At 46.9% G+C, this 23,161-nt stretch overlaps 1 protein-coding gene across 1 annotated transcript in view; it reads right to left on the reverse strand.

The window, feature by feature from the left end:
• Window positions 1-23,161, reverse strand: part of RPL38 (ribosomal protein L38) — a 48,470-nt gene that overhangs the window by 18,901 nt on the left and 6,408 nt on the right. The gene's annotated exons all lie outside the window — the stretch shown is intronic.

The following is a 23,161-nucleotide window of genomic DNA, read 5'->3' on the forward strand; positions in this document are numbered from 1 at the left end:
TGACTGAGAGATCCGAGTCACGTGATGCACGCTGTGACTGGAGAGATTGGTGAGGACTGGAGAGATGGGCGGGAAATGCTGCTGTGCGGTGAGGAGGTTTCTGCTTAGGCTATTCGACAGGGACTTTCTTTTTTATATACTATACGAAGATAAAGAAGATAAAGGGATGAAGAAGACATTGTTCTCTACTTTATGTACTATTTTTTATAGCTTATACAGTTAATGAGGGACAATCTTTCAAGTAAAGTGGACCTGTCCCTCTTTCATTTGGTATTTATACTTATCCAGCCAGACTATTTTTTTTGACAAGCGCTGGAATGTTTGTCAGGTTTTTCATCATCATCTACGGCAATTTCGAACAAATAAATCACCACAGGGAGCTACTTAGAGAAGAACTCCACCAACAGGGTAGATAGTTCATTTTTATTCATATCTCTGGACTGTGTGAAATAATGTCTATTGTAACCGGTGTCTTGTTATGCTTTAGCCTGAAAGGAATGGCTGACCTTAAAGGGAACCTGAACTGCGTACAATTATATAAAATAAACACATGACGTAGCTGCAAATGAATATTACATACAAACCTCACCGTCAGTTCCTCTCAGAAGCTCAACATTTTCTTCTTACGATGATCCCTTCCAGTTTGTAAGAGAACGCGGAAAAGCCGCCGCGTGTGCTGACAGCAAGGCGGCTGATTCCGCGTCCAGCGCGGCGGTTTGCACGCAGAAGCGTGCGTCTGGTACTGTGAGAGAACGCGGAAAAGCCGCCGCGTGTACTGATAGCAAGGCGGCTGGTTCAGCGTCCAGCGTGGCGGTTTGCACGCAGCAGCATGCGTCTGGTGTGGCTGGGTCTGTTAGTTCACACAGATTCAGGAATACGCGCGCGCGCGTTGAGAGGCAAAACTTTTATGACGGCCAAGGGGGGATCAGCTGACCAGGCTGGTCAACTGACCTCAGAGCAAGTGACTATTGGTCTATCACTTAGGGGTTGCGCCAGAGAGCGCTGCTCTATATATAGTTACTGCTGGCCAGTCACAAGTTGTCTGCTGTTGCGAACACTACGTGGAAGCACTCAGACCTTAGTTAGTTCCAACAGTGTGTTTGAACCAGGAAAACCTGGGAATTCACACTGAGCCAGATTACTACTGTGTTATCATTGTGTTATACTTCAGACTAGTTCCAGGTTGTAGAGACCACGGACCTCACACCCAAGATTAGGGAACTTGTGTTATCATTCTGTTATACTTCAGACTAGTTCCAGGGTGTAGAGACCACTGACCTCACACCCAAGATTAGGGAACTTGTGTTATCATTCTGTTATACATCAGACTAGTTCCAGGGTGTAGAGACCACGGACCTCACACCCAGACTAGGCATTGTTTGATATCTGTTATGACTTATTGCTTTCCTGACTATCCCTCTGCTCTCTGATTTGGTACCATGCACCTCTGATTATCCGTTGCCAACCCTGCCTGCCTTGGATACCGAATCAGCCTTCTGTCTTTGTACTTTTTCTGTCCGTGTGTTGCTTGCCCGACCTCGAGTGCTAACTCTCCCCTTTAAAGGGAATGTTCAAGCAAAATAAAAAAATGAGTTTCACTTACCTGGGGCTTCTACCAGCCCCATGCAGCCATCCTGTGCCCTCGTAGTCACTCACTGCTGCTCCAGTCCCCCGCTGGCAGCTTGCCGACCTCGGAGGTCGGCGGGACGCATTGCGTACATTTTTACGTATTCCCACTAGTGCAGGAACATTAACACATACATTTTTACGCGTTACTGGTTCAATGCGTAAATGTTTACGCATTGAACCAGTAACGCGTAAAAATGTATGTGTTAATGTTCCTGCACTAGCGGGAATGCATAATAATGTACGCAATGCGTCCCGCCGACCTCCGAGGTCGGCAAGCTGCCAGCGGGGGACTGGAGCAGCAGTGAGTGACTACGAGGGCGCAGGATGGCTGCATGGGGCTGGTAGAAGCCCCAGGTAAGTGAAACTCATTTTTTTATTTTGCTTGGACATTCCCTTTAAGAGATAGTCTCCAGACCAGCTAGTGACATCCACCTTCAGGTGTCACTCACTCACTGGCCCTTCCTACCTTCAGCCTGAGACTCCACCCCTTGGAAGGTCTCAGGCTGCTGGAAGGTTCTCATGCTTCTCAAAAATAGTATTGCCCATACTGCCAAGGACCACCTGCTCATCAGGTGGTTTACTCAAAGTCATTACTGTTGCACCAAACACTCACTATATATACAGGTGTCCAGAGGTTAGTAATATATCTGTATTATCGGTGATTCTGCAGATCATCAATAATCAGGTATATATCTGTATTCTTGGTTATACTGCAGATCACCAGAGGCGAATCTACGGGGGTGCACATGGGGCAGCTGCTATGGGCGCCCTTTGTCACTCACCTGGGGGGAGGCGCATCCCCCAGTAAGCAATTAATCGCCCCCTAGGTCCGGTCAGGAGAGCGGCGCCGCCGGCACTGTCTGCGTGTGTGTGCGGGCGGCTGCCGCCCACAGCTTGCCCATTGATTCACCTCCCTCTCTGTTCCTCCCCGCCGGGCCCGCCCACCAGCATTTGTGGTCGCGGCAGGTCGCCATAGCAATGTCAGCGACTCTCTTCCTCCACCTCCACCCACGTGCTGTCCTCGTCATCATCGGCGGCTCCTCCTCCTGCGCGGCTTGCTTCTGAGCGCACTAGCGCAGTGACAGTCCTCCCTGTGCCGCTGCTCAGCTCTCCGTCCTCGCTCTTCCCCAGCGTCTGTGTGGTCGCCATGGTAACGTCGGCGACTCGGCTGGCTCCGCCCCCACTCTGCGACTCAGCTCCACCCCCACTTGCTGCCTCGCATCCCCGCCGGCTGGCAATCCTGAGCTGGCGATCTGTCCCCCAAAACAGTCCTTCCCACTGCGCTGCCCAGCGTGTGGTCGCCATAGTAACGGCGGCCACCGACTGGCGCCACTTCTTGCCCGGCTGAGCTGACTCTGAGCCTCTCACCCCCAGCGATATTTCCCCCCTCCTGATTGGCTGTTTCCGTGGCCGTGCGTGCCGCTGGGGTTGATGGGGGTGGGACTGGCCTGGGAGCGGAAACAGCATGTGTGTGTAGTGCAGCTAGCTGCTAGAGGTCAGGTGACGTCTACAGGACCTCTTTACTGCATTCTGCTGTATGTCACTACAGGGCCTATTTACTGCCATCTGCTATATGTCACTACAGGGCCTATTTACTGCATTCTGCTATATGTCACTACAGGGCCTCTGCATTCTTCTATATATCACTACAGGGCCTCTTTACTGCATTCTGCTGTATGTCACCACAGGGCCTCTTTACTGCATTCTGCTATATGTCTACAGGGCCTCTTTACTGCATTCTGCTATATGTCACTACAGGGCCTCTTTACTGCATTCTGCTATATGACACTACAGGCCCTTTTTACTGCATTCTGCTATATGTCACCACAAGACCTCTTTACTGCATTCTGCTATATGTCACTACAGGGCCTTTTTACTGCATTCTGCTATATGTCACTACAGGGCCTCTTTACTGCATTCTGCTATATGTCACTACAGGGCCTCTTTACTGCATTCTGCTATATGTCACTACAGGGCCTCTTTACTGCATTCTGCTATATGTCACCACAAGGCCTCTTTACTGCATTCTGCTATATGTCACTACAGGGCCTCTTTACTGCATTCTGCTATATGTCACTACAGGGCCTCTTTACTGCATTCTGCTATATGTCACTACAGGGCCTCTTTACTGCATTCTGCTATATGTCACTACAGGGCCTCTTTACTGCATTCTACTATATGTCACTACAGGGCCTCTTTACTGCATTCTGCTATATGTCACTACAGTGCCTCTTTACTGCATTCTGCTATATGCCACTACAGGGCCTCTTTACCGCATTCTGCTATATGTCACTACAGGGCCTCTTTACTGCATTCTGCTATATGTCACTACAGGGCCTCTTTACTGCATTCTGCTATATGCCACTACAGGCCCTTTTTACTGCATTCTGCTATATGTCACCACAAGGCCTCTTTACTGCATTCTGCTATATGTCACTACAGGGCCTCTTTACTGCATTCTGCTATATGTCAATACAGGGCCTCTTTACTGCATTCTGCTATATGTCATTACAGGGCCTCTTTACTGCATTCTGCTATATGTCACCACAAGGCCTCTTTACTGCATTCTGCTATATGCCACTACAGGGTCTATTTACTGCATTCTGCTATATGTCACTACAGGGACTATTTACTGCATTCTGCTATATGTCGCCACAGGGCCTATTTACTGCATTCTGCTATATGTCACTACAGGGCCTCTTTACTGCATTCTGCTATATGCCACTACAGGGACTATTTACTGCATTCTGCTATATGTCACCACAAGGCCTCTTTACTGCATTCTGCTATATGCCACTACAGGGACTATTTACTGCATTCTGCTATATGTCACTACAGGGACTATTTACTGCATTCTGCTATATGTCGCCACAGGGCCTATTTAGTGCATTCTGCTATATGTCACTACAGGGCCTCTTTACTGCATTCTGCTATATGTCACTACAGGGCCTCTTTACTGCTTTCTGCTATATGTCACTACAGGCCCTTTTTACTGCATTCTGCTATATGTCACCACAAGGCCTCTTTACTGCATTCTGCTATATGCCACTACAGGGCCTATTTACTGCATTCTGCTATATGTCACTACAGGGCCTCTTTACTGCATTCTGCTATATGTCACGACAGGGCCCATTTACTGCATTCTGCTATATGTCTACAGGGCCTCTTTACTGCATTCTGCTATATGTCACTACAGGGCCTATTTACTGTACTGCATTCTGCTATATGTCACTACAGGGCCTCTTTACTGCATTCTGCTATATGTCACTACAGGGCCTCTTTACTGCATTCTGCTATATGTCACTACAGGACCTCTTTACTGCATTCTGCTATAGGTCACTACAGGGCCTCTTTACTGCATTCTGCTATATGTCACTACAGGGCCTCTTTACTACATTCTGCTATATGTCACTACATGGCCTCTTTACTGCATTCTGCTATATGTTACTACAGGGCCTCTTTACTGCATTCTGCTATATGTCACTACAGGACCTCTTTACTGCATTCTGCTATATGTCACTACAAGGCCTCTTTACTGCATTCTGCTATATGTCACTACTGGGCCCTTTTTACTGCATTCTACTATATGTCACTACAGGGCCTTTTTAATGCATTCTGCTATATGTCACTACAGGGCCCTTTTTACTGCTTTCTGCTATATGTCACTACAGGGCCCTTTTTACTGCTTTCTGCTATATGTCACTACAGGGCCCTTTTTACTGCTTTCTGCTATATGTCACTACAGGGCCTCTTTACTGCATTCTGCTATATGTCACTACAGGGCCTCTTTACTGCATTCTGCTATATGTCACTACAGGACCTCATTACTGCATTCTGCTATATGTCACTACAGGGCCTCTTTACTGCATTCTGCTATATGTCACCACAGGACCTCATTACTGCTTTCTGCTATATGTCTCTACAGGGCCTCTTTACTGCATTCTGCTATATGTCACCACAGGACCTCATTACTGCTTTCTGCTATATGTCTCTACAGGACCTCTTGCTATCCTTGTAATTTGCTTATGTGATTCCATTCACACTTTTGGTGGTATAATAACAATGTATAATATTACAGAATCACGTTTTATTATTCTGCTCAATATAGGCTGGTTTTCTTTACATCACAGGAGGCTGATTTCTGGGACTCTTGTATGAAGCAATGTTTGGCATTAGTGGAGTGACGATGTTACAGTAGCAGGATTTCCAGAATTAGATGCTGTTAGACTCTGTTGTCTCATCTAATTTACCATCACAGGGATATCATTTAGTTGTGATTTATCATCGGAATCATTTGTCATCTGCAATGCATTTGCTAATTCTGTTACAGCGGTGCAGGCATACCTTGTGTGGGGGAGGTGGGATCGGGCTGGCTGTGCAAGAGGAGCTTACAATCTAACTTCTTCTGCACTTGGCTACCTAATTATTTGATCTTGATGCCCCTGACTGTAATGCTTATTGTGAGGCACCTGGTTACTAAATTATTGCATCTGGAGGTGTGTAACTACTTAATAAAAACGACTAATTAAAAATTTTAATTGGAGGCAGTGACTACTTGATTATCTGGAGGCATGTGACTACTTGGGGGGGCGCAATCTCAGTGTTTGCCATGGGCGCTATATTGCCTAGATACGCCTCTGCAGATCACCAATAATCAGATTCTCTCTGTGTGCTGACACCGATCGTTACACAGTTCTGACAAGATTTTGTCAGAACTGAAATATACCAGTTGCTGTCAGTTATATCAGCAGCTGTCAGTTACAACTGAATGCGCAAGGTAATGTCCATGTTTCCCTATGGCTCAAGTGGATGATATTACAGTTTAACAGTGTGCTGACCAGGAAGATGTTATGGGGTTATGGCCATTTTCAATATGGAGGACGGATAATTCCATTAGAGTTGGTCCACACTAGGTCCGGAAACGTATCCATGGCTGCGTTTTTCAAACCTGATGAAAAACGGAGTCCCGGATACTAATGTTGATAATAGCAGCCAGCCTCACCCAAGTAAAAAACGGATCCGTCTGCGTTTGCGGGGATCCGTTTTCAAAACCTGAATGGAAGGTCCGGATCTGCTGCATTTTCACGCAACGGATCAGGACCACGGATACACGCAGGGGTAGTGAAAGCAATGAGAAAACGCATCTCCAGTTCCACAGGCAAAAAACAGATGTTAAAACGGATAGCCTGAGCTTTATGATTGGCCCAAAAAAATCCTCCCACTCCTTCCTAATGATGGAGAAGTTTTCTGTCAGGGAAAAACCTGAACGGAAACTGATGCAAAACTGATGCACTTTCATCAGTTTGAAGTACGGTGGGTTCTTCCCCTGTTCCGGACTGCAGTGTCCGTCCTGCAACCGGGTCTAGTGTGGACCTAGCCTCAATCAGAGTGGACAAACAAGACGCAGGAGAGGAGAAAGAGACTGACGAGTAGACTACACAGGAGGTAACTATGACCTGTGTATGTTTATTTTGACTTTTAATTTTCAGTTCAGGTTCTCTTTAAAAGATACCCGAACTGGACATGTGTATGTACAGTGCCTAGCACACAAATAACTATGCTGTTTTCCTTTTTTTCTTTCTCTGCCTGAAAGAGTTAAATATCAGGTATGCAAGTGGCTGACTCAGTCCTGACTCAGACAGGAAGTGACTACAGTGTGACCCTCACTGATAAGAAATCCCAATCATAAAACACTTTCCTAGCAGAAAATTGTTTCTGAGAGCAAGAAAGAGATAAAAAAGGGGAATTTCTTATCAGTGAGGGTCACACTGTAGTCACTTCCTGTGTGAGTCAGGACTGAGTCAGCCACTTACCTGATATTTAACTCTTTCAGACAGAGAAAAAAGGAATGCAGCCTAGTTATTTGTGTGCTAGGCACTGTACATACACAAGTCTATCTCATCCTGTCACATGTCACTTCGGGTATCCTTTAAAGAGTAACTGTCAGGCTGCAGAAGCTAATTTAAACCTCTATTCTCCTGTGTTAAACAGTTTAGAAGGAAGCCCAAAAGCCATTAGTGAAGATAAAAATCTCAGTTACCTTTGATGTGTGCTTATAAGCAAGGCGCAAGAAGACGCAAGCCGCATACCATACTGCAAAGCATTCTGGGGCTCTCCCCTTGGCTGCTAATGAGACGTTACAGCAGCTTGTAATCGCGTAGCACTGATAAATCTCCGGGCAGAGTACACTGCAGGAGTCAGCTATTGTTCCTAGCCACATGGCTCATTAATATTCACTGCACACTGTGTTATTTAGTACCAGCTTATCTGTGATCAGGAAGCAGGCAGGACATGACGACACATTTGACAGAAAAACATGGAACCTGCCATGAGCTGTCAGGAGCATCTATCTCTGCATATACTATATACAAATTCTGTGAAATCCAAACGTGGACAGTGAAATGCATATGTAATGTAAGTACAGCCAATCTTTAGCTACTGATATATGTGTTTATTTTCTCTGAGACCTTATACCTAACAGCTCCTCTTTAAGGCCAATACCCAATGAAAACTCTCACAAAACGTATGAGTGACACATCGCCGGTATGATCTTGGTGGGGAAAATTCAGCAAACTCATTTCTCATGGCTTTCAAATGACCGTCATAAGGGATCACATAGGCAGATAATCGTTCATAGGCAGCAGTGTGTACAGAGCTATGAACGATTATTGAACAATGTGTCCATGAAAACTATGATGGATGTAGGCAATCTGCCTTCATCCACCATTGTGTAACGATTGTATCGTTTAGCGTATCATGCGTCGGTGTTATCACGTCGTTCAGTGCTCTTTCACACCAAAAATCGCAAAACGCCTTTGGTGTTTTGCAATTTCCACTATGTTGGCCTCAATGGAAACGCAGGAAAAATGCAGCCTTTTTACAAAAAACGCGAATGCATTCCCACGATTCCAATTGTATCTTTGCAGTACTTGCGTTTTGAAAATTGCAAGCCTTTTCAAAAACAGAACTCAGCTGGTGTGAAGGGGCCCATACACTGGTCGATTTCAGCCATCAATTGATCAATCGATTCTATAGAATCTATCAGAAATCGATTCTATCAAATCGATTTAGATGAATTTGATCTATCTGACAGGATGGAAAATCGATCCACTGCTGGTAGCAGATCCATGGCCCATAGAGTTGCATTGGATCTAATGGTCCAATAATGCATTTAGATCGATTTCCAATACATTTCATTCTGAAATCTATTGGAAATCTGTGCCTAGTGGGTGGCACACATCAGATTCCTGGCAGATTCCACTTGACAGGCATCTGACAGAAATCTATCTGATGGTCGAATCTGCTGCAAATCTATAAATGTATGACTACCTTTACATCACATCTCATGAAGATTTTGAAAGATAAGATTGTTCGTTGGTTGTTTCTTTCAGTGGGTAATTAGCTTTAGCAGTAGGCATGAGCCTAGAGCAGTGATCTGCAAACTTGGCTCTCCAGCTGTTGAGGAACTACAAGTCCCACAATGCATTGCTGGAGTCTGACAGCCACAGTCATGATTCATAAAGTTTTGTGGGACTTGTAGTTCCTTAAAGAGACTCTGTAACAAAAGAAACTTCCCATGGGGAGTACTTACCTCAAAAGGGGGAAGCCCCAGGGTCCCAATGAGGCTTCCCCCTCCCCTGTAGCTGCAGGCAGTCCAGCGCTGACTCCCCCGAAGTCTCCGGCAATCCTCCCTCGACAAGCCTGAAAAGCTACATTTATTTACCTTCCCAGGCTCCAGCGGGGGCGCTGTTGCAGCTCTCAGCACGGAGATAGGCGGAAATAGGCGATAGCCGATCGCAGTCAGGTCCGCTCTACTACACAGGTGCAGGAGACTTGCGCCTGCGCAGTAGAGCGGACCGACAGCAATCTGCTATTTCAGCCTATCTCCGAGCGGAGAGCCGATACTGCGTCTGCGCTGGAGCCGGGAAGGTAAATTTTTACATTCCTGTCGTTCTGGGAGCTTTTTTTGCCAGCGCCGTGGGACACAGGAGGACGGGGAAGCCTCGATAGGATCCGGAGGCTTCCCCCACCCGAGGTGAGCACCCCCCAGGGGAACTTTTTCTCGTTACAGGTTTTCTTTAAAGGGAACCAGAGAGGAAGCACCCTTGTGTATTTTACCATATATATCAGTAAGAACATTAGAGAAAACACTTACCATGCTCTCTGTTTCATCCTCACTGCTAAAAGTGTCTGTTATCAGCTGTGATAAGAATCCTGGACTGAGGATTCAGTCTGGCTTTGCAGGGAATAATTATAGCTGAGTCATTATAGCAGAGCCACAAGGGGGCAGGCTTGGGCTTGAAAAGACACCAGAGAAGACAGACTCAGCTATAATCTTTCCGTAGCAAAGCTAGACTGAGTGCTCAGTCTGGGATTCTTCTCAGAGGTGATAACAGTCAGATTAAACAGAGAACAATGAAACATTTTAGCAGATTAGGTGTTTACTGTTATGTTCCCACTGATTTATAAGGTAAAATACAAGAGGGTGCTTCATCTCTGGTTCTCTTAAGAGCTGGAGGGCCAAGTTTGCAGATCACTGGCCTAGAGCCACCAGTGTGCTGAAAAGTGGCTGTCATGGGTTTGTGAATCTGTGCCCGCCTTTAGAGTGAATTTGATGCTATCTTGTCTCGTCACTAACTGTCCCTCAGAGTGGCTCACAATCTAATCACTACCATAGTCATATGTCTATGTATATATCATGTAGTGTATCGTATCTATAGTCAATTTAGCGGGATGCCAAATAAATTAGCTGTATGTTTTTGGGAGGAAACCAGAGTGCCCGGAAGAAACACACAGACACAGGGAGAACATACAAACTACTTGCAGATAGTGATCTGGCTGGGATTCGAACCAGGGACTCAGCGCTGCAAGGCGAGAGCGCTATCCACTACTACGTCAGACTGCCGAAGTAACACTCCCAACCCTCCTTCCTGGTCCCCTCGTGGTTCCTGCTATGGCAATGCCGTCAGAGGCTCTGCCCAACTAGTTTACTCAACTATCACATGACTCATCAGGGGGTTCTATAGCATGTAATCCAAGGAGGTTTTCCTCTGCCTATAGCTCCAGCGCACCCAGGTCCGGATTTACATCACAGAAGCCTATAGGCACAGATCATGTCCTGGCTCCTTAGACTTCGCCCTCCATGAACCTATAAACCCCCGCTGAACCCACATCGCAAGTGTGCTGGCTGTCCCTGCTGTCACTTCTCCCTTACTTCCCTTGCCTGTCATAGATAGCTACATCCTTTAGTATTAGGTAGCCAGAGGTACCCTCAATATTAAGTAGCTAGAGGTGCCCCCAACTGAAGGGAGATCTTATCAGAGGAATGTCCACAGCTGGGTGAGTAACCTCTCATTTACACTCTGCTCGAGACACTGCATAGGGAAGGAGGGAGGGAGGCACTAGGGGAGGGGACTGAGCCGCCTTTCCATTATCAGGCGCCTGTAGGCACGTGCCTGCAATGCCTTACAGTAAATCCAGCCCTGAGCACACCTGACGTTGAGGAAGATACACCATAAGGACTTATGTTCATGGACTACAGTATATATGATTAATGTAATTTATTCTTGTTAGCATTTGTAGCTAAGCAAGTATGTTACAGAGCTTTTTATATAACTCATTGACTGTGTGTAAGTCATAGCTTTGTCACCTACTGATATATCAACAGGGCAGGGGCGTAACTATAGACCCTGCAAGGGATGCAGCTGCAGGGGGGCCAGAAGCTGCAAAGGGCCCCGTGGGGGAGGAGTTTCTTTTCCCTGTCCTTCGAGACTGACAACTAAGGCCCCGTTCACACTTGCGTTTTGGCATGCAAACGGACCGGATCCGGATCCTATCAGGACCTGATCCGGATTGGAACCGTACGGTTCCGATCCGGATCCGGTCCGTTTGCATCAGGACTGCTTCAGGCTGCCATCCGGATCCGTGGGGGAAAAAGATTAAAAAAAAACCTTAAAATTTGTTGGGGTCAGCAGAAGGTGCACCTGTAGAATCAGGTCCTCCGCTGTTTAGGCCTCACCTCCACCTCCGACATACTGCCAAAACAGCTCCAGCACATCTGTCACTGCTGCTCCACTCCAGATATGCTGGGCTCATGTGTCCCCATCCGAAATGGCCGCTATAAATCCTCATAGGAAGTGGGGTAGAACGTCAGGTGTTGTCTCCAGTGTGTTCTGTGCTTCCGTTTCCCATTGGTTTTCTATATCCGGATGGTGCACTCAGGCTCCGGTCCAGGTGTGTGGGCCGGATGAGCCGGACCAAAAAATAGCGCATGTTGGAAAAGTGTCCGGATCCGATCCGGCTCCGTACTGTACGGAACGGACGCGTGTGAACGTCTGCATAGCCTTTGCATTGCTATGCGGAACGGACGTTCTGTTTGTACAGTATACGGTCCGGATCCGATCAGGTGGATCCGGACAGGGAACTCTAATGTGAACCGGGCCTAAGGGTATGGAGAGAAAAAAATTCTGCTCTCTACACATTTTTTCTAATGACTGCATCTGCTCAGTCACGGATAAGGAATCGTACAAAGTTTTGCAGACAGTCCCTATTCAGTGTTCAGTAGGGTCAAGGGGGGCCCCCATCCAAAGTTACGCAGCGGGGCCCAATGAGTTCTAGTTACGCCACTGCAACAGGCTGTGTGTGTGCGCAGATATTCATCTTTTATAGTGACCTATCCAATTGTTGATCGTACAAAGGGTGCCATACAACTGTATTGTAACAGTATCTGTATTGCCATCGTTTGTCATTTGCATTATACACCCACTGGCGAACTCAGGGGGCTATTCCGGGTGTCTGGAACCTCCCCCCTGCACTGAGCTGTGTATTCAGCCAGGGAAGCCCGCATAATATAAACAGCCTCATTTTCCCTCCCTTCTTACTTCTGGTGCCTCCCTCCAGCTAATAGAATGAGAGAGGCAGCCGAGCCCGAGCTTCCCTCACAACCCTCACAAGAAGATGCAGCCTACAGTGAGAGAATGTTGATTATGGAGTCCTGGACTCTCCACAGCACAGAAGTGTCAGACATGATGAAATTAGAGTGCAGGCAAGCTGGTAAATATGCACAGCATGATGCAGAGCTTGCCTGGACTCAGGGTCTGTGGGCAAACATCTGTCTGGTCTCTCCCCATTGTTATAATGACTGCATGTGTGGATAAGGTGTGGATAACAAGCTGAAAAGTTTTTGACAGTCCCTAGACTCCAGGAGGGCTTCTTTCTGACTTGTGTGAGAGACTGACAGGGACAGGAGTCCGATTACAGGCAAGTAGCCTGTGTGATGTGGGACTTCAATACAGATAAGTTCTCTGCTCCATCTCCGGGGCTATTCTCAATTTCTCCACTCCTCTCTCTGGGCTAGTGCACGCCAAAATGACAATAGCAATCGCTAGCAATTTGTGAGTGTGATTTTGTGAAGTGATTTTCAGAGCGATTTTTGAATGAATTGCTCAAAAACATGCTACATGCAGTATACCTGCGATTTTGAAAAAATCACAACGCTGCTGTGGGAACACCCACATAGGGTAACATTAGCCAAGCGCTTTTCAAATCACTGTTGATTTGAAAAACGCTCAGAAGCACTCTTGGTGTGCACCAGTTCTCCCTCATTCACCTTTGTTTCCCTCTTCCCCTAGTGCTGGCTGGCTGACTGTGTGTTCTTGTCTTACAGGAAAGCTAAATAAAAGTGCAATCCTGGTGAGGCAAAATATTATTATTTAGTATTTATATAGCGCCGCCATCTTCCGCAGATGCATATATCCCTGCATCATATGGGTATCGCTTGCGCTATGTGACACTATGTAGCATATTCCACTGGATTGTCCAAACTAAGTCTATCTCCTGTTCCTCTCTTGGGGAGTTGTTCCAGCGCTGTACCCCGTTCACATTTGCTGCTACCAGAAGCCCTCAGAAACACTCGTGTCCTTGAGTACTTCCAAAGATAGGCAGCTCCGTAATACGCCAGCGCACTTTTGTGCATGGGCAGTATGGAGCCACCTGTATTCGGAAGCACTCGGGACATACGTGCTTCTGGACCTTTCAGGAACCCCCCCCTTAAAAATCCTGCGTTTGCCCCTGCATTTAGTTGCACAACGCCACAATGTTGGGGTGACGTATAAATCTGTAGCGATCATTTTGTATTTATTTTTTGTCTATGGTGAAAATGTGCTCTTTGACTTTGAGCTGGTGTTTTGTTCAATAGAATATAAAAGCGAATATGAAACATTCATGAGGCAGGATTTGTAACCAGGATGGCCTATAAATTACCGATTTCTTGTTTTTATCCATCCACCCGCTATAAAACACTATTTTCCACTGCAATTCCCACTGGCGGTCCATTGATCGCGGCGTCGTCTTCTAAAGCCGTTCGGATTGTTATCTGAGCAGAAAAAGGAAAAAAAAAACCCGTCTACAAACTACCTACGCGCAGTTATCTGCCCTTTCTGACATTTGGAAATAATGAAAGCTTAATGTAACCGGGAAAAATAGCGCCTTTAACGCAACCCATTTTGCTTGCCACGGAACTTGAAAGCGAAGGGTTTGGGAGGATTTTTTTTCTTTGGGTGACTTTTTCACAGTTTTTGACCTTTCTCATGCAAATTCCTGATAACAGTGTACGCTTTTGTATACCGTAAGAAGCAAGCCGACGTGGCGACACAAAAGAACGGCGCTTTGCCTGGGTTGAAAATTAGCATAGACTCAATCTTCGGTTTTTTTCTTTTTCCGCGCAGCCTATTATGAACTAAAGTTCTCGGCTGAAACTAAATATAAGGCCAATTATTCAAATTTATTCATAGAGTACAATGCAATTACCGAATGAAATCAATACTGCTTTTTAACTGTTGAGTACGGACGTGCGTAAAAAGAAAGCCGGCTAGAGGTGATGGTCTGGCTCAGGGAAGGGTTTGGATGAAAGTCCCAATTAGCTCTGCATTTTTTTCTTCATTTGTAACTTCATTTTTGGGCCACGCTGAGAGGGAGTTAGGATGTCATTTAAAGGATACCCGAAGTGACATGTGACATGATGAGATAGACATGGGTATGTACAGCTCACAAATAACTAGGCTGTGTTCCTTTTTTTTCTTTCGCTGCCTGAAAGAGTTAAACATCAGGTATGCAAGCAACAATTTCTGTCTCGTTTGGGACTGAGTCAGACTATAGCATAACCCTCACAGATAAGGAATCGCAGCCATAGACCACAATAAATGCCTTCTTAGAGCAGGAATCTGCAGCATGCATCTGATTTTTTCCCAGGTCGCATCGTATCGCAAAACTGTATCATTGACTTGCATTGGCTCCGTTCGGGTGCAAGCCGATGCGATCATCGCACCGCGGCTGGTGGAAACAAGTCCTTTTTTTCTTGCCTAACTCTTTGAATGATTGTTGCTATTTGCTAGCAACAAGCCTTCACTTTTAACACAGAATTGTGCATGTGCGCGACCATACCCACGCATGCGCACAATTACATACATGCGCAGTGGCGATTTTTAATGAAGGACGTAGTTTCTACAGCCTATAGCCTACATCAGCACTAATTAGGATGCAGAATCCAAGGCCTGAAACAATAAGCCAGTGGTCCTCAAACTAAAGGCCCATACACACGTCGGATTTCCGCGAATGACGGGTCGTTTGAACGTCCCATCGTTCCGTCGTTCTCCCGCTAAATCGCTATATGTATGAGGAGGCTCTTACCGCAAATCCCTTCTGGCTGTGCCCCCCTCCGTTCCAAGTAATTTGACCCTCACGCTGCACGCATTACGCTAAGTCGGTTCATCGCTGGCGCTCCCTTCTTATCAATGGCCTCAATTCACTAAACTTATCTCCTGTCTTTAATAACTCTTCTAGAGTTGTTACCATGGTGATAAGGCATGTAGTATTCAGGGAACATTTTACCTCAGGCAAGCCTAAAGTTAACTCTTCTGTCTTTAAATTAACTCTCCAATCCTTAAAATAACTCCAGAGTTAAAGACAGGCTGTTAATTAGCTGCATGTGAAAATAACTACAGAGGAGGTAAATTAACTACAGAGGAGGTAAAATAACTACAGAGGAGGTAAATTAACTACAGAGGAGGTAAATTAACTACAGGAGAGGTAACTTAAGGAATGAAGAGGTAAGATAACTCTCTCACGTGTGGAGGTAAGTTTTCTCTTGCCTTATTATCTTTAGCATGATCTTAGTGAATTGAGGCCATAATCATGTGCGTCCAGCTGATGCGTCCCAGGCACACATTGATTATTACAAGAGGGGAGCACCAGTGCAGAGCCTACTTAGCATACTGCGTGTAGCGTCAGTGTGAGGGTCAAAGGGCGCCCTCACAGCTTGAATAATATGCCCCCGCCATCACCACTGGAGAAATTACTTGGAATTGAGGGGGGCGCAGCCACAAGAGAGTTGCAGTAAGAGACCCCCCCCCCACATAAACAAAGCGTCCCTGCTAGGTCTTACTTTCGGGGTAGGTTTTATATTTCAAGCATGCTTGAAATATAACCTAGGCCTTATTTTTGGGGGATGTCTTATAATAGGGGAAACACGGTAGTTGTTGGCTCCATCCTCTTTTTCTAACCTTGAAACACAGTCACTCAAGTTTCTGAGCTTTGGGGTTATTAGGATCAATAATGTGAGAATGGAAGCAGTTTATCAATCAAACAAATTGATTGGCTGTTTTATGCTCCGCCCACTGAATTTTTTTTTACCTCGGTCACCTAGTGACCAACTGTGCCAAGTTTGGGGACTCTGGCTTTCTTACTGTGCTAATGAAACCCTTTTAAATGTTCCTACTGACATGAATGGGGGGTGAGGGGGGCTGGGGGGGGGGGGGGGTGAGAGGAGGGTAAACCCCCCAGAACATATCTTCCCAGGTAGTATGGGATCTGTATACCAAGCTTTGATGGAATCGGGAAATCGGTCAAGGCTTTGAGTGATGGCAGCATGCTCACACACAAATACGTGCAAATGAGTGGGGTGGGCAGCCAGCGTCTTAGTTTAAATCCTTTCCATAGAATGCTTTTGTAGAGAATAAAGGAGATTCTGAAAATCCCCCATGAGGAGATGAACTAGTCCAAAACCTGTCAGATTTGTACTGCCTATTATAAGTATAAATGAGATAGGAATAATTAAATTTATAGTGCATACCACTCTGGAACACATGTACACTTGGCATAGGCATGCACATGCATTTTACAATGCTTTGTGGTAGTAGCCCTTTAATTGATGTGGACAGCATACCTAAAATAATGTGTACCTCTGAGCCCTGGACTGAGGTCTTTCTCAGGCACAATAAATCATCAGGACGAATGCCTTTCTTCCACCTAAGTTCTGGGAGCCATTATTCAGCCACATGTACACAGATGCCTTCATTTACATGTTGGAGAATGTGATGAGCCAGTGGATGAGAATCGTCTGGGGTGCTTATTAAACAGCTTCGCGTTTCACAGACGGGATTCTGGGCAGAAGGTCAGATGTCCTGACAGGGGAGATAGCGAAGACTTGTTTGTCTAATTAGTAAGTAAGGCTTAGGCTGAGATGCTGCATTTTATTGCTGTTTAATAGCGACGGTGTTTAAAAATTAATTAGTGGCGTGTTGGAACCAACGCACATTGTCTCACAGGAAACATCCCGCTCTTACAAACATGCCCATCATTTACATTTTAACTGTTAGGACAAGTATGGAGTTAGCAGATGGACCATTGTCAGAACTATACATTTTCTGATTTTCAACCTGTTAATAACAATCATATTTCATTTTTGTTCTGCAGACAAAGGCCTCAATTCACTAAGCTTATCTCCTGTCTTTAATAACTCTTCTAGAGTTGTTACCATGGTGATAAGGCATGTAGTATTCAGGAAACCTTTTACCTCAGGCAAACCTAAAGTTAACTCTTCTGTCTTTAAGTTAACTCTTTAATCCTTAAAATAACTCCAGAGTTAAAGACAGGCTGTTCATTAACTGCATGTGAAAACAACTACAGAGGAGGTAACTTAACTACAGAGGAGGTAAATTAACTACAGAGGAGGTAAATTAACTACAGAAGAGGTAACGTAAGGAATGAAGAGATAAGATAACTCTCTTACTTGCCTTATTATCTCCAGCATGATCTTAGTGAATTGAGGCCCATGTCCCACCTATCCACCAACCTCAATACAGGCAACTTTAAGAGAATATGCATTTCACTGTGCAATTCACCTCTTCCTCCTGATGCGTTTAGTTGACTCCGACTCTTTGTGACCATATGAGCTTTTGCACGCCAGATGTGTATATCAGTCACTGCCTATTTCAGCTGTTGCATAGGCATGTTCATAGCTTCACTTATGCTGTCTATCCATCTTAGCCTCTACCATCCTCTTATTCTTTTGCCCTCAATTTTTCCAAGCATTTCTCTAAAGAGTTTGGCCTTCTCATTATGTGACCAAAGTATTTAAGTAATTTAATAGTAGTATCGGCCCTTCTAGTGATCCCTCTAGCCTTATTTCTTTATAGGACACCTGACGTGAGAGTGATATGAAGGTTGCCATATTTATTTGCTTTTACACAATACCAGTTGCTTTGGCAGCCCTGCTTATCTATTTAGCTGCAATAATGTCTAATGCTGGGAATACACGATGCGTTTTTGCAGCAGATAGATGGTTCAATAGATCTTTTCCTTCATGTCCGATCTCACGTACGATTGTTTTGCCGCTCGATTTCTGATAGAAGTGAAAGGAACAAGTTTAGAAAAATGAACGGAAGATACGAGAATCAAGTGGAGGATCGGGCGGCAAAAAACGTGTTCTGTATTCCCAGCATAAATAACACCAGAAACAAGCTTGCAGCTTATCTGGTCAGATCTAATAGTAATGACAGAGACACCTGATCTGTATATGAGGGGGAGGATCAGCAATACTGCCAGACAACTGGGATTGCTTAAAAGGAAATAAATATGGCAGCCTCCATATTCCTCATATTTCTTTAAAGTGTACCAGAGATGTTGAAAACTAAAGATTGGATACTTACCCGGGGCTTCCTCCCACCCCATAAACACGTTTGAGTTCCTTGCCGTCCTCCTGCAGTCTGCCGTTCAGCCACGACCAGCCCTGGTAACTGGTTGAGTTGCGTCAGTTGGAGTCTTCTGCGCATGCTGCACATGATGCATTTCACACTGACAAATGACGCATGCAGCACCCACTGTTTACTATACCCAGAGTCAGCATCACGTAGGGGCCAAAAACATGTTTACTATAACAGAAGTTTTATTATATCAGAGTTTACTTTACCAGGCGTTGCCACCATAGACTTATAATGAAGATTTGCCGGGACCTGGAGAGGTAGTTCAGTGTTCTTCCCAGAATTTTTTTACACTCAAAGTAGCCAGATGGGGCAAGGTGAGAGAATGCAGGGCTGGCGCTTCTTTGCTTATAGCAGAGGAGGAGTTGAGCAGATGACAGCCGGGTGTTCACCAAAACTAGCCGGGCGGAGCACCCGGCTAAAAGAGCCTGGGGAGAACACTGTAGTTTACCATACCCAAATGTCTACTATACCAGAGTTTATTTTAACGAGATTAAACTGTATATCAGAAATTGTCATGTTTTTATTTCAGTGGCATTTTACTGAAAATGCGAACTAAAGTAAGTAAATAACCATACAGTATAACGCACTGAAGGAGAAAAACATCACTGTACAGTCAATATATGTATTGCATAGGAATCATGCACAAGCAAGTCACAGATGATAGGCAATTCCCTCAGTTCAACAAGCGACCTGTAGCATACCTCCCAACATTTTCAAATCGGAACCTAACCACACCCCCAACACACCCCTAGTCATGCATCCCATAAAGATTTTCTCCGAAATACTTTTTTAAAATTAATATCCCTTCGCCCGGTGGGTGGGGAGGAGGGTGCCACTGGAGAGGAGGCGGAAAAAAAGTAAAGTGTGCGCAGCGGAGCGGGCTGTCATTGGGCATCTGGCTTTTCTCTGCTTCCTTCCTGTGACGTCAGAGGAAGCAGAGTGAAGCCAGATGCCGGTACGCGAGGATCAATGGTAAGATTAGATGACAGCCTGTGCACAGTTTACTCTGCAAACATGGGGGACACAGGGGGGCATATTCGGAGGGAGGGAGGAATGTATGTAATGCCAGACCCACTTGTCACATTAATGCGGCTGGCGCCTTGATCATTCCCCCCCCCCACTCTCTGCCCATTGCTGGCCGGGACACTGGGGGGGTCATAGCAGGCTAGCGGGAAAGCCCCCCCAAATTGGGACAGTCCCGCAGGATTCGGGACACTTGGGGGGCTTGCTATAGGCAGATTGCAGTAATCAGGCAGCAGCTTACAGAGGAAGTATAGGCCTCACCAGCAGATTCTGCCTTTCTGCCTGTGGTCTTTAGCCAATGCACCGGCCATGCGGGCTCATGGTAGGGTACTGATAGCAAGCAGGCTACAAGTGGATGCCGGCCCACCCACCGACTATGGCTCACAGGTCTCCGACTGACGCATGAAGCATTTGCCCTCTCATTGTCCACAGAGTACCGCAGGGTCCAGAAAGCAGGTTCACTATGACCGAAGTTCTATTTACTCTACTAGGCGTTACACCCATATACTCATAATGGTGCTAAATGAGAGTATATTACTACAAAATTATACTGTACAAGGCATCTTTCTACACTGCACATGGCAATTCCGATTGGCGATTCTGATTTGCGATTTTCATTGGATGCTAGCAACCAGGGCCAGGTTTACCATAAGGCACTGTAGGCATGCGCCTACAGACACCTGATGATAGAAAGGCAGCTCACTCCCCTCTCTGAGCACCTCCCTCCTTCCCTATGCAGAGGCCTGATGAGAGTGTAAATGAGAGGTTACGCACCCTGCTCTCTGCATTCCACTGACGAGATCTCTCTTCAGTCAGAGGCACCTCTAGCTACTTCATACTGAGGTTTTTCTACCTAGCTAATACTTGGGGGTACCTCTAGCTATTTATTACTGAGGGTACTTCTGACTATGTAATGCTAAGGGGCACCTGCTGCTAACAGGCAAGGTAACTAAGGAATAAGTGACAGCTGGGACAGCCAGCACACTTGTGGTGCAGTTCGGCGGGTGTTTGTAGGTTCATGGAGGGTGATGTCTAGGGTGCCAGGACATCTGTGCCTATAGGCTCCTGTGATGTAAATCCTGGCCTGCATGCATGGAGGGCGGAGTCTAGGGTGCCAGGACATCTGTGCCTATAGGCTCCTGTGATGTAAATCCTGGCCTGCATGCATGGAGGGTGGAGTCTAGGGTGCCAGGACATCTGTGCCTATAGGCTCCTGTGATGTAAATCCTGGCCTGTATGCATGGAGGGTGGAGTCTAGGGTGCCAGGACATCTGTGCCTATAGGCTCCTGTGATGTAAATCTGGGCCTGCATGCATGGAGGGCGGAGTCTAGGGTGCCAGGACATCTGTGCCTATAGGCTCCTGTGATGTAAATCTGGGCTTGCATGCATGGAGGGAGGAGTCTAGGGTGCCAGGACATCTGTGCCTATAGGCTCCTGTGATGTAAATCCTGGCCTGCATGCATGGAGGGCGGAGTCTAGGGTGCCAGGACATCTGTGCCTATAGGCTCCTGTGATGTAAATCCTGGCCTGCATGCATGGAGGGTGGAGTCTAGGGTGCCAGGACATCTGTGCCTATAGGCTCCTGTGATGTAAATCCTGGCCTGCATGCATGGAGGGTGGAGTCTAGGGTGCCAGGACATCTGTGCCTATAGGCTCCTGTGATGTAAATCCTGGCCTGTATGCATGGAGGGTGGAGTCTAGGGTGCCAGGACATCTGTGCCTATAGGCTCCTGTGATGTAAATCTGGGCCTGCATGCATGGAGGGCGGAGTCTAGGGTGCCAGGACATCTGTGCCTATAGGCTCCTGTGATGTAAATCTGGGCTTGCATGCATGGAGGGAGGAGTCTAGGGTGCCAGGACATCTGTGCCTATAGGCTCCTGTGATGTAAATCCTGGCCTGCATGCATGGAGGGCGGAGTCTAGGGTGCCAGGACATCTGTGCCTATAGGCTCCTGTGATGTAAATCCTGGCCTGCATGCATGGAGGGTGGAGTCTAGGGTGCCAGGACATCTGTGCCTATAGGCTCCTGTGATGTAAATCCTGGCCTGTATGCATGGAGGGTGGAGTCTAGGGTGCCAGGACATCTGTGCCTATAGGCTCCTGTGATGTAAATCTGGGCCTGCATGCATGGAGGGCGGAGTCTAGGGTGCCAGGACATCTGTGCCTATAGGCTCCTGTGATGTAAATCTGGGCTTGCATGCATGGAGGGAGGAGTCTAGGGTGCCAGGACATCTGTGCCTATAGGCTCCTGTGATGTAAATCTGGGCCTGCAAGCATGGAGGGCAGAGTCTAGGGTGCCAGGACATCTGTGCCTATAGGCTCCTGTGATGTAAATCTGGGCCTGCAAGCATGGAGGGCAGAGTCTAGGGTGCCAGGATATCTGTGCCTATAGGCTCCTGTGATGTAAATCCAGGCCTGCATGCATGGAGGGCGGAGTCTAGGGTGCCAGGACATCTGTGCCTATAGGCTCCTGTGATGTAAATCTGGGCCTGCAAGCAGGGAGGGCAGAGTCTAGGGAGCCAGGATATCTGTGCCTATAGGCTCCTGTGATGTAAATCCAGGCCTGCATGCATGGAGGGCGGAGTCTAGGGTGCCAGGACATCTGTGCCTATAGGCTCCTGTGATGTAAATCCTGGCCTGCATGCATGGAGGGCGGAGTCTAGGGTGCCAGGAGATCTGTGCCTATAGGCTCCTGTGATGTAAATCCAGGCCTGCATGCATGGAGGGCGGAGTCTAGGGTGCCAGGACATCTGTGCCTATAGGCTCCTGGGATGTAAATCCTGGCCTGCATGCATAGAGGGTGGAGTCTAGGGTGTCGGGACATCTGTGCCTATAGGCTCCTGTGATGTAAATCCGAGCCTGCATGCATGGAGAGTGGAGTCTAGGGTGCCAGGACATCTGTGCCTATAGGCTCCTGTGATGTAAATCCGAGCCTGCATGCATGGAGGGAGGAGTCTAGGGTGCCAGGACATCTCTAGCCTATAGGCGCCTGTGGGGTAAATCCGGGCCTGCATGCATGGAGGGCGGAGTCTAGGGTGCCAGGACATCTGTGCCTATAGGCTCTCGTGGGGTAAATCCGGGCCTGCATGCATGGAGGGCGGAGTCTAGGGTGCCAGGACATCTGTGCCTATAGGCTCTCGTGGGGTAAATCCGGGCCTGCATGCATGGAGGGCGGAGTCTAGGGTGCCAGGACATCTGTGCCTATAGGCTCCTGTGATGTAAATCCAGGCCTGCATGCATGGAGGGCGGAGTCTAGGGTGCCAGGACATCTGTGCCTATAGGCTCCTGTGATGTAAATCCAGGCCTGCATGCATGGAGGGCGGAGTCTAGGGTGCCAGGACATCTGTGCCTATAGGCTCTCGTGGGGTAAATCTGGGCCTGCTAGCACCACAAGAAGAAAAACACAGAAAAAATGCAGCATGAAGGAATCGCAGCATCAAAAATCGGAATTGCATGTAGTGTAAAAGAA

Source organism: Hyperolius riggenbachi, chromosome 12 (assembly GCF_040937935.1).
Source record: "Hyperolius riggenbachi isolate aHypRig1 chromosome 12, aHypRig1.pri, whole genome shotgun sequence".
Taxonomy (NCBI): Eukaryota; Metazoa; Chordata; class Amphibia; order Anura; family Hyperoliidae; genus Hyperolius; species Hyperolius riggenbachi.